Raw genomic sequence first — 10,729 nt, forward strand, 5'->3', positions numbered from 1 at the left:
CGGGACGGAAAGTCCGATCCGGTTGGGGTGAACTGCGACTGAACGGGGTGGGGGGGCCGCACAGACCAGTAGCGGGCTTGTGCAGCTGCCGCTTGGCCCGGCCGAGGTACGGCCGTTGGCTGGAGACCGCTTTCCGACTGCTGAGCCGGAGCCGCGGGGGCCCACCTTGACGCGCCGGCTGTACTAGCAAGCCAGGGGCAAGGGGCATCCAGTGGTACCGGAACGGAGTCGGTCCGACACCGGGAAGCCGGGTGCCCGTCGCTCCGAATCGAGCCCGGTGTTTTCGTGCGTGTAACAGGGCGGGCGTTTGGACCCGGTTGTCCGGGAGCGGGTCCGCAACGGCGGGAGGTTGCCTGTGTTTGGCCGGCCGGCAGTCGAACGCCTTTGGCTCCGGACTCCCGTGTCCGATTTCGGTCAGGGAGGGCTCGTTGGAAAGCCCCGGCGCTGGCGCACACTATATTATCGGCCTGGACCCCGGCAAGTTCGGGAAAGTGTCGCAGTCCCGTAGCGGCTGCCGCCCCGTCGGTCAGCGGCAGCTTATCGGGGATAACTTCGGGACGGAAAGTCCGATCCGGTTGGGGTGAACTGCTACTGAACGGGGTGGGGGGGCCGCACAGACCAGTAGCGGGCTTGTGCAGCTGCCGCTTGGCCCGGCCGAGGTACAGCCGTTGGCTGGAGACCGCTTTCCGACTGCTGGGCCGGAGCCGCGGGGGCCCACCTTGACGCGCCGGCTGTCCTAGCAAGCCAGGGGCAAGGGGCATCCAGTGGTACCGGAACGGAGTCGGTCCGACACCGGGAAGCCGGGTGCCCGTCGCTCCGAATCGAGCCCGGTGTTTTCGTGCGTGTAACAGGGCGGGCGTTTGGACCCGGTTGTCCGGGAGCGGGTCCGCAACGGCGGGAGGTTGCCTGAGTTTGGCCGGCCGGCAGTCGAACGCCTTTGGCTCCGGACTCCCGTGTCCGATTTCGGTCAGGGAGGGCTCATTGGAAAGCCCCGGCGCTGGCGCACACTATATTATCGGACTGGATCCCGGCAAGTTCGGGAAAGTGTCGGCGACCCGTACCGGCTGCCGCCCCGTCGGTCAGCGGCAGCTTATCGGGGATAACTTCGGGAAGGAAAGTCCGATCCGGTCGGGGTCAACTGCCACTGAACGGGGTGGCGGGGCCGCACAGACCAGTAGCGGGCTTGTGTAGCTGCCCCTTTCCCCGGCCGAGGTACAGCCGTTGGCTGGAGACCGCTTTCCGACTGCTGAGCCGGAGCCGCGGGGGCCCACCTTGACGCGCCGGCTGTCCTAGCAAGCCAGGGGCAAGGGGCATCCAAGGGTACCGGAACGGAGTCGGTCCGACACCGGGAAGCCGGGTGCCCGTCGCTCCGAATCGAGCCCGGTGTTTTCGTGCGTGTAACGAGGCGGGCGTTTGGACCCGGTTGTCCTGGAGCGGGTCCGCAACGGCGGGGGATTGCCTGTGTTTGGCCGGCCGGCAGTCGAACGCCTATCGCTCTGGACTCCCGTGTCCGATTTCGGTCAGGGAGGGCTCGTTGGAAAGCCCCGGCGCTGGCGCACACTATATTATCGGCCTGGACCCCGGCAAGTTCGGCAAAGTGTCGCCATCCCGCAGCGGCTGACGGGCCGCCGGTGAGCGGCAGCTTATCGGGCATAACTTCGGGAGGGAAAGTCCGATCCGGTCCGGATCAACGGCAGCCGAACGGGGTGGCGGGCCCGCACAGACCAGTGCCTGGCTTGTGTAGCTGCCCCTTTCCCCGGCCGAGGTACAGCCGTTGGCTGGAGACCACTTTCCGACCACTGAGACGGCGGGGCGGGGGGCGGCCTGCACGCGCCGGCTGCCAGAGCAAGCCAGGGGCAAGGGGCATCCAACGGTATCTGAACGGAGTCGGTCCGACACCGGGAAGCCGGGTGCCCGTCGCTCCGAATCGAGCCTGGGGTGTACGTGTGTTTAACAAGGCGGGCGTTTGGACCCGGTTGCCCGGCACCAGTCGAACGCCTGTCGCTCCCGACTCCCGTGTCCGATTTCGTTCGGGGATGGCTCGTTGGAAAGCCCCGGCTCCGGCGCACACTATATTGCCGAAGTGGCCCCGGGCGAGTTCGGGAAAGTGTCGCCGTCCCGCAGCGGCTGACGGGCCGTCGGTCAGCGGCAGCTTATCGGGGATAACTTCGGGAAGGAAAGTCCGATCCGGTCGGGGACAACGGCAGCTGAACGGGGTGGCGGGGCCGCACAGAGCAGTGCCTCGCTTGTGTAGCTGCCTCTTTCCGCGGCCGAGGTACAGCCGTTGGCTGGAGACCGCTTTCCGACCACTGAGACGGCGGGGCAGGGGGCGGCCTGCACGCGCCGGCTGCCAGAGCAAGCCAGGGGCAAGGGGCATCCAGCGGTATCTGAACGGAGTCGGTCCGACACCGAGAAGCCGGGTGCCCGTCGCTCCGAAGCGAGACCGGGGTTTTTCGTGTGTAACGTGGCGGGCCTTTGGACCCGGTTGGCCGGGCGGCAGTGGAACACACACAGACACTCGCATACACTGAGAGAGACAGAGAGAAGATAGAGATACACAGAGTGAGAAAGACAAAGTCAACTCAGTAACTGAAATGTGAAAACTGACAACTGGGAAACCAAAAGTCAGAGTGGCAAATGATGAACCAAGGTGGCAAATGATTAACTGAAAACTTGTCATTCACATTTGGGACGGAATTCAGGATGGGAATGTATTCGGCCGCCTTACCGGGGCTTGGGGGTGCTGCTTTCCCGCTTGTGGAACCGAGTTGGGGTCGTCAAATGGCCTGGTGCATTGTTTGAAACACTGGTTAATGAGTTGTCAAGGTCGGAAATCATAGAACATAAGAGCAGCTCATTAACTGAAATTTTGAACATCGACAACTGGTTAACCAAAAGCCAGAGCGACAAATGATTAACCAAGGAGGCAACTCAGTAACTGAATTTCGAACATCGACAACTGGTTAACCAAAAGACACAGGGACAAATGAGTAACCAAAGGGCCAACTCATTAACTGAAATTTCAAAGAGGCAACTCATTAACTGAAATTTTGAACATCGACAACTGGTTAACCAAAAGCCAGAGCGACAAATGATTAACCAAGGAGGCAACTCATTAACTGAATTTCGAACATCGACAACTGGTTAACCAAATGTCAGAGCGACAAATGATTAACCAAGGAGGCAACTCAGTAACTGAATTTCGAACATCGACAACTGGTTAACCAAGAGTCAGGGCGACAAATGATTAACCAAGGAGGCAACTCATTAACTGAATTTCGAACATCGACAACTGGGTAACCAAAAGACACAGGGACAAATGAGTAACCAAAGGGCCAACTCATTAACTGAAATTTCAAAGAGGCTACTCATTAACTGAAATTTGAACATCGACAACTGGTTAACCAAATGTCAGAGCGACAAATGAGTAACCAAGCAGGCAACTGATTAACTGAAAACTTGTCATTCACATTTGGGACGGAATTCACGATGGGAATGTATTCGGCCCCCTTACCGGGCCTTGGGGTGCTGCTTTCCCGCTTGTGGAACCGAGTTGGGGTCGTCAAATGGCCTGGTGCATTGTTTGAAACACTGGTTAATGAGTTGTCAAGGTCGGAAATCATAGAACATAAGAGCAGCTCATTAACTGAAATTTTGAACATCGACAACTGGTTAACCAAAAGCCACAGCGACAAATGATTAACCAAGGAGGCAACTCATTAACTGAATTTCGAACATCGACAACTGGTTAACCAAATGTCAGAGCGACAAATGGTTAACCAAGGAGGCAACTCATTAACTGAATTTCGAACATCGACAACTGGTTAACCAAGAGTCAGAGCGACAAATGATTAACCAAGGAGGCAACTCATTAACTGAAATTTCAAAGAGGCAACTCAGTAACTGAAATTTTGAACATCGACAACTGGTTAACCAAAAGCCAGAGCGACAAATGATTAACCAAGGAGGCAACTCAATAACTGAATTTCGAACATCGACAACTGGTTAACCAAATGTCAGAGCGACAAATGATTAACCAAGGAGGCAACTCATTAACTGAATTTCGAACATCGACAACTGGTTAACCAAAAGACACAGGGACAAATGAGTAACCAAAGGGCCAACTCAGTAACTGAAATTTCAAAGAGGCAACTCATTAACTGAAATTTTGAACATCGACAACTGGCTAACCAAATGTCAGAGCGACAAATGAGTAACCAAGCAGGCAACTGATTAACTGAAAACTTGTCATTCACATTTGGGACGGAATTCACGATGGGAATGTATTCGGCCCCCTTACCGGGCCTTGGGGTGCTGCTTTCCCGCTTGTGGAACCGAGTTGGGGTCGTCAAATGGCCTGGTGCATTGTTTGAAACACTGGTTAATGAGTTGTCAAGGTAGGAAATCATAGAACATAAGAGCAGCTCATTAACTGAAATTTTGAACATCGACAACTGGTTAACCAAAAGCCAGAGCGACAAATGATTAACCAAGGAGGCAACTCATTAACTGAATTTCGAACATCGACAACTGGTTAACCAAAAGACACAGGGACAAATGAGTAACCAAAGGGCCAACTCATTAACTGAAATTTCAAAGAGGCAACTCATTAACTGAAATTTTGAACATCGACAACTGGTTAACCAAAAGCCAGAGCGACAAATGATTAACCAAGGAGGCAACTCATTAACTGAATTTCGAACATCGACAACTGGTTAACCAAAAGACACAGGGACAAATGAGTAACCAAAGGGCCAACTCATTAACTGAAATTTCAAAGAGGCAACTCATTAACTGAAATTTTGAACATCGACAACTGGTTAACCAAAAGCCAGAGCGACAAATGATTAACCAAGGAGGCAACTCATTAACTGAATTTCGAACATCGACAACTGGCTAACCAAATGTCAGAGCGACAAATGATTAACCAAGGAGGCAACTCATTAACTGAATTTCGAACATCGACAACTGGTTAACCAAGAGTCAGAGCGACAAATGATTAACCAAGGAGGCAACTCATTAACTGAATTTCGAACATCGACAACTGGGTAACCAAAAGACACAGGGACAAATGAGTAACCAAAGGGCCAACTCATTAACTGAAATTTCAAAGAGGCTACTCATTAACTGAAATTTGAACATCGACAACTGGTTAACCAAATGTCAGAGCGACAAATGAGTAACCAAGCAGGCAACTGATTAACTGAAAACTTGTCATTCACATTTGGGACGGAATTCACGATGGGAATGTATTCGGCCCCCTTACCGGGCCTTGGGGTGCTGCTTTCCCGCTTGTGGAACCGAGTTGGGGTCGTCAAATGGCCTGGTGCATTGTTTGAAACACTGGTTAATGAGTTGTCAAGGTAGGAAATCATAGAACATAAGAGCAGCTCATTAACTGAAATTTTGAACATCGACAACTGGTTAACCAAAAGCCAGAGCGACAAATGAATAACCAAGGAGGCAACTTAGTAACTGAATTTCGAACATCGACAACTGGTTAACCAAAAGACACAGGGACAAATGAGTAACCAAAGGGCCAACTCATTAACTGAAATTTCAAAGAGGCAACTCATTAACTGAAATTTTGAACATCGACAACTGGTTAACCAAAAGCCAGAGCGACAAATGAGTAACCAAGGAGGCAACTCATTAACTGAATTTCGAACATCGACAACTGGTTAACCAAATGTCAGAGCGACAAATGATAAACCAAGAAGGCAACTCATTAACTGAATTTCGAACATCGACAACTGGTTAACCAAGAGTCAGGGCGACAAATGATTAACCAAGGAGGCAACTCATTAACTGAATTTCGAACATCGACAACTGGGTAACCAAAAGACACAGGGACAAATGAGTAACCAAAGGGCCAACTCATTAACTGAAATTTCAAAGAGGCTACTCATTAACTGAAATTTGAACATCGACAACTGGTTAACCAAATGTCAGAGCGACAAATGAGTAACCAAGCAGGCAACTGATTAACTGAAAACTTGTCATTCACATTAGGGACGGAATTCACGATGGGAATGTATTCGGCCCCCTTACCGGGCCTTGGGGTGCTGCTTTCCCGCTTGTGGAACCGAGTTGGGGTCGTCAAATGGCCTGGTGCATTGTTTGAAACACTGGTTAATGAGTTGTCAAGGTAGGAAATCATAGAACATAAGAGCAGCTCATTAACTGAAATTTTGAACATCGACAACTGGTTAACCAAAAGACACAGGGACAAATGATTAACCAAGGAGGCAACTCATTAACTGAATTTCGAACATCGACAACTGGTTAACCAAAAGACACAGGGACAAATGAGTAACCAAAGGGCCAACTTAGTAACTGAAATTTCAAAGAGGCAACTCATTAACTGAAATTTTGAACATCGACAACTGGTTAACCAAAAGCCAGAGCGACAAATGATTAACCAAGGAGGCAACTCATTAACTGAATTTCGAACATCGACAACTGGTTAACCAAATGTCAGAGCGACAAATGATTAACCAAGGAGGCAACTCATTAACTGAATTTCGAACATCGACAACTGGTTAACCAAGAGTCAGGGCGACAAATGATTAACCAAGGAGGCAACTCATTAACTGAATTTCGAACATCGACAACTGGGTAACCAAAAGACACAGGGACAAATGAGTAACCAAAGGGCCAACTCATTAACTGAAATTTCAAAGAGGCAACTCAATAACTGAAATTTTGAACATCGACAACTGGTTAACCAAATGTCAGAGCGACAAATGAGTAACCAAGCAGGCAACTGATTAACTGAAAACTTGTCATTCACATTTGGGACGGAATTCACGATGGGAATGTATTCGGCCCCCTTACCGGGCCTTGGGGTGCTGCTTTCCCGCTTGTGGAACCGAGTTGGGGTCGTCAAATGGCCTGGTGCATTGTTTGAAACACTGGTTAATGAGTTGTCAAGGTAGGAAATCATAGAACATAAGAGCAGCTCATTAACTGAAATTTTGAACATCGACAACTGGTTAACCAAAAGCCAGAGCGACAAATGATTAACCAAGGAGGCAACTCATTAACTGAATTTCGAACATCGACAACTGGGTAACCAAAAGACACAGGGACAAATGAGTAACCAAAGGGCCAACTCATTAACTGAAATTTCAAAGAGGCAACTCATTAACTGAAATTTTGAACATCGACAACTGGTTAACCAAAAGCCAGAGCGACAAATGATTAACCAAGGAGGCAACTCATTAACTGAATTTCGAACATCGAAAACTGGCTAACCAAATGTCAGAGCGACAAATGATTAACCAAGGAGGCAACTCATTAACTGAATTTCGAACATCGACAACTGGTTAACCAAGAGTCAGAGCGACAAATGATTAACCAAGGAGGCAACTCATTAACTGAATTTCGAACATCGACAACTGGGTAACCAAAAGACACAGGGACAAATGAGTAACCAAAGGGCCAACTCATTAACTGAAATTTCAAAGAGGCTACTCATTAACTGAAATTTGAACATCGACAACTGGTTAACCAAATGTCAGAGCGACAAATGAGTAACCAAGCAGGCAACTGATTAACTGAAAACTTGTCATTCACATTTGGGACGGAATTCACGATGGGAATGTATTCGGCCCCCTTACCGGGCCTTGGGGTGCTGCTTTCCCGCTTGTGGAACCGAGTTGGGGTCGTCAAATGGCCTGGTGCATTGTTTGAAACACTGGTTAATGAGTTGTCAAGGTAGGAAATCATAGAACATAAGAGCAGCTCATTAACTGAAATTTTGAACATCGACAACTGGTTAACCAAAAGACACAGGGACAAATGAGTAACCAAAGGGCCAACTCATTAACTGAAATTTCAAAGAGGCAACTCATTAACTGAAATTTTGAACATCGACAACTGGTTAACCAAAAGCCAGAGCGACAAATGAGTAACCAAGGAGGCAACTCATTAACTGAATTTCGAACATCGACAACTGGTTAACCAAATGTCAGAGCGACAAATGAAAAACCAAGGAGGCAACTCATTAACTGAATTTCGAACATCGACAACTGGTTAACCAAGAGTCAGGGCGACAAATGATTAACCAAGGAGGCAACTCATTAACTGAATTTCGAACATCGACAACTGGTTAACCAAAAGACACAGGGACAAATGAGTAACCAAAGGGCCAACTCATTAACTGAAATTTCAAAGAGGCAACTCAGTAACTGAATTTCGAACATCGACAACTGGTTAACCAAATGTCAGAGCGACAAATGATTAACCAAGCAGGCAACTGATTAACTGAAATTTTAAAATTGACAACTGTATAACCAAAAGTGGGAACTCATGCTTCGGACGGGCTTACATACGGCAGGCTGACGCCCGGCAGAGGCCCGGGCTTCGCCTCCCTTGCGTAAGCGACCGTCTCCGAATCGATTAAAGGCGTAAAATCGGAGTTCAGAGCGGGAAAATTTTTTCCCGAAAACGGCCGGAAAAAAAAAAATGTCTCCTTTTCCGCCGAGCAGGGTGGCATTCGAACGGGCACGGGAAGCCGCGTCTAACGGTGTAAAAACGGCTTGGCTCCGACGCGGGAGTGCGGAGATATGGCCGTTCAAAGTTGTACTGGAAGTCCGGAAGGAGAAAAATTTGACTGCCTGTAGCCGAAAAAAGTTCCAGCGGTCGGTCACAAAAGTCAAATCCGTCCCGCTGATTTGACACTTGTCATTTCTGGCAGGGGGGATTGGCGGGGTACCTGGAGAATGGTAGGAGGTGGTTTTTCGAGACTTTATCTGTTTTCCAGATTACTGTCTAGGGCCTCCAGGTCTGCAGAGACCGACCCGGGCTGCCGTCCAACCGACTTTTAACCCTTTTTGGGTGGAAATTTATTTCCATTTTTAACCAATTTTCGGGTTTTTGGTCGGGCTTAAAAACGGCAGCCTGACGCCCGGCAGAGGCCGGGGCTTCGGCTCCCTTGCGTAAGGGACCGTATACGAAACGATTAAAGCCGAAAAATCCGAGTTCAGAGCGGGAATTTTTTTTCCCGAAATCGGCCGAAAAATAAAAAAATTCTCCTTTTCCGCCGAGCAGGGCGGCATTCGAACGGGCACGGGAAGCCGCGTCTAACGGTGTAAAAACGGCTTGGCTCCGACGCGGGAGTGCGGAGATATGGCCGTTCAAAGTTGTACTGGAAGTCCGGAAGGAGAAAAATTTGACTGCCTGTAGCCGAAAAAAGTTCCAGCGGTCGGTCACAAAAGTCAAATCCGTCCCGCTGATTTGACACTTGTCATTTCTGGCAGGGGGGATTGGCGGGGTACCTGGAGAATGGTAGGAGGTGGTTTCTCGAGACTTTATCTGTTTTCCAGATTACTGTCTAGGGCCTCCAGGTCTGCAGAGACCGACCCGGGCTGCCGTCCAACCGACTTTTAACCCTTTTTGGGTGGAAATTTATTTCCATTTTTAACCAATTTTCGGGTTTTTGGTCGGGCTTAAAAAACGGCAGCCTGACGCCTGGCAGAGGCCGGGGCTTCGGCTCCCCTTGCGTAAGGGACCGTATTCGACCCGATTAAGCCCCGAAAATGGATCCAAATGTCGGCCGACCAAGTAAGCTTGCTGGGGAGAGAGACTAAGTGCCGGGCTGGGCACCTCATTAACCAGTGAAAAGTTTTGGCTGCTGGAGAGACTAAGTCCCAGCCTGGGCACATCATTAACCATAAATGAAAAAGGCGAGGCCGAGTCTGGTGCATGGCTAACTGATTAACCAAATTGGCAAGGCCCGGGCTGAAAGTGAATGAGCGACCCGTGGCCAGGGGGCTGGAATGCGGGAGAGAATCCAACCCCCAAAATATGGAAGTCCGATGAGAAAATATTCGGCCGCCTTTTGCGGGCCTCGGGTGTTGCTTCCCGGCCTGGGAAAGTGAGTTGCTCCCGGCAAATTGACATGTGCATTTTTTGATTTCGAGACATGATTAACCAAATCACGGAAGTCCGGTGAGAAAAGATTCGGCCGCTTCACGCCGGCCTCGGGTGATGCTTTCCGGCTTGGGAAAGTGAGTTGCTACCGCCAAATTGACATGTGTCATTTCTGGCAAGTGTCTCAGGACATAGTTTATGAGTTGCAGCTTGGGAAATCATTAACCTAGTCGGAAGTCCCGATGAAGAAAAAAAAAAGTGCCATTTGCGGCGATTTGGGTGCTCCTGGTCGGATAGAGGTGGCCGTTTGACCCGCTGATTTGACACTTGTCATTTCTGGCAGGGGGGGTTGGCGGGGTGCCCGGAGATTTTCGGGAACACGATTTTCAGAACAAAATTCACTCAGCGGGAGCACTTTGAAAATGCCCGAAAAGTGTTACTTTGCTAAAAGGCTCATTTTATCAATATAGAGACCTTTCAAAGAGTATTGGAAAGTCATATTAAAATGGTTTTGTGGCTTTTATGACTTAATGACAAAAAACTCTAAGTGTGAATCTGAAATCGTAGACAGACAGCAGAAACATATAAATAATTCCAGCGTCTAAGTTTCATTTGCTGTCTGTCACACAGGTGCCTCTGAACCGGTCAGGGCCTGTGACCCCACTGAGCTTGTGTTTTATGGCTTATGCACACGCAGTGTTTGCACCAAGTTCCCCTGTGTTGTGCGCTCAGTGGGCCCGTCCAAGACAGCAGAAACAAGACGTACATGCCAGCGTCTTTAAAGTTTCATTTGTTGTCTTGTCACACAGGTGCCTCTGAACGGGTCAGGGCCTGTGACCCCACTGAGTTGTTT

Source organism: Somniosus microcephalus, unplaced genomic scaffold (genome assembly GCF_052327205.1).
Source record: "Somniosus microcephalus isolate GS21.2 unplaced genomic scaffold, FLI_Smic_1.0 scaffold302, whole genome shotgun sequence".
In the NCBI taxonomy this organism is placed as follows: domain Eukaryota; kingdom Metazoa; phylum Chordata; class Chondrichthyes; order Squaliformes; family Somniosidae; genus Somniosus; species Somniosus microcephalus.